Here is a 1617-nt window from a genome sequence, read left to right as displayed (position 1 = left end):
TGCTGGTTCAAACCCAACTCCAGACTTGTTTGTTTGGTTCTTTTTTTTTAATCCCCAAACTGTTCAATTCAGGTAAAAAAAATATTTTTTAAAAATATACAGGGGCAATGAATGACAAAATAGCAATGTGTTTGTGTTGATTTGGGTACTTTTAAAGTGTAATCAAATTGTGCAGTTGGTTGCGTAATCCATGGAGTACATACTCAAAGCTGTGTGATGTACTTCCTATATTTTGTAACTCAATCTTCTCTGTTCCAAATGTTCCAATTGTTCCAATTTCTCCAACAATCAAATGGCCGGATTTGTTCCGATTTCAAGTATCAAACTTTTGGCGTCCAATCAGAGATACGGATTTGTTCCGATTTCTGGACGGCGCCCCTGTCATGGACTGACATGCCAGCCGTCTTCCCCGTCGGACGTAAGTGCCGTTTCTCCTTTATTTTAACGAGAAATAGTTTGTTTTAAATTTCGAAATGTTATTGATATGCTTGGGGAAGAGTTAGTTTACTGTTTTATGGTGGGTTTTTCGTTAAAAAAAAATGTTTTATTAGATTGTAAAACAATCGTTTTTTTGCTTCGTTTATTCATGCTAGTTTCTCGTCTTTTTATGCTAGCTTTAAAATGTTTTCATCACTTTCTGGATTAGTTATTTGCTTATGCTCAATCGGGAATAGTTATTTCAATATTTTGTGGTGGGTTTTTAAAAAATGTTTTATTAGATTGTAAAACAATCGTTTTTTTATGCTAGTTTCTCGTCTTTTTATGCTAGCTTTAAAATGTTTTCATCACTTTCTGGATTAGTTATTTTCTTATGCTCAATCGGGAATAGTTATTTCACTATTTTGTGGTGGGTTTTTAGTATATTAGATTGTAAAACAATCGTTTTTTTATGCTAGTTTCTCGTCTTTTTATGCTAGCTTTAAAATGTGTTTTCATCATTTTCTGGAATAGTTATTTGCTTATGCTCACTGGGGAATAGTTATGTCACTATTTTGTGGTGGGTTTTTAGTATATTAGATTGTAAAACAGTTGTTTTTTATGCTAGTTTCTCGTCTTTTTATGCTAGCTTTAAAATGTGTTTTCATCACTTTCTGGATTAGTTATTTGCTTATGCTCACTCTGGAATATTTATTTTACTATTTTGTGGTGGGTTTTTAGTAAAAAATGTTTTATTAGATTGTAAAACAATCGTTTTTTTATGCTAGTTTCTCGTCTTTGTATGCTAGCTTCAAAATGTGTTTTCATCACTTTCTGAATTATCTTAACAGGTGCTGATGCTTACTGATTATAAGATGATCATAAGAAAATTAGCTTTGTTACAGAGTACTCCATGACCACGATCTGCATAGAGATCACCCGTCTTTCTTAGAGTTGTATTCTCAGTCAAAATGCTGAACCTGCAATGACATTTTCTTCTGTTTTCCCACAGAAAATTATTTGCAAAACATTAAAAGAATGGCTGTAAGTTAAATTCTCTTTTACAATGTTCATAACCTTTTTATTTTTTCAACATTTGAGGATGTTTTTTCAATTGTCTTTGCTTTGTTTAGAGTGAACACCCATTTTTCAGGAGGGTGAGGTCACTTCAGCCTGGGCAGGAGGGACAGGCCCTTGTTG

This window comes from Oryzias melastigma, linkage group LG11 (assembly GCF_002922805.2).
Source record: "Oryzias melastigma strain HK-1 linkage group LG11, ASM292280v2, whole genome shotgun sequence".
In the NCBI taxonomy this organism is placed as follows: domain Eukaryota; kingdom Metazoa; phylum Chordata; class Actinopteri; order Beloniformes; family Adrianichthyidae; genus Oryzias; species Oryzias melastigma.
Note: the sequence above shows the minus strand (reverse complement) of the source record.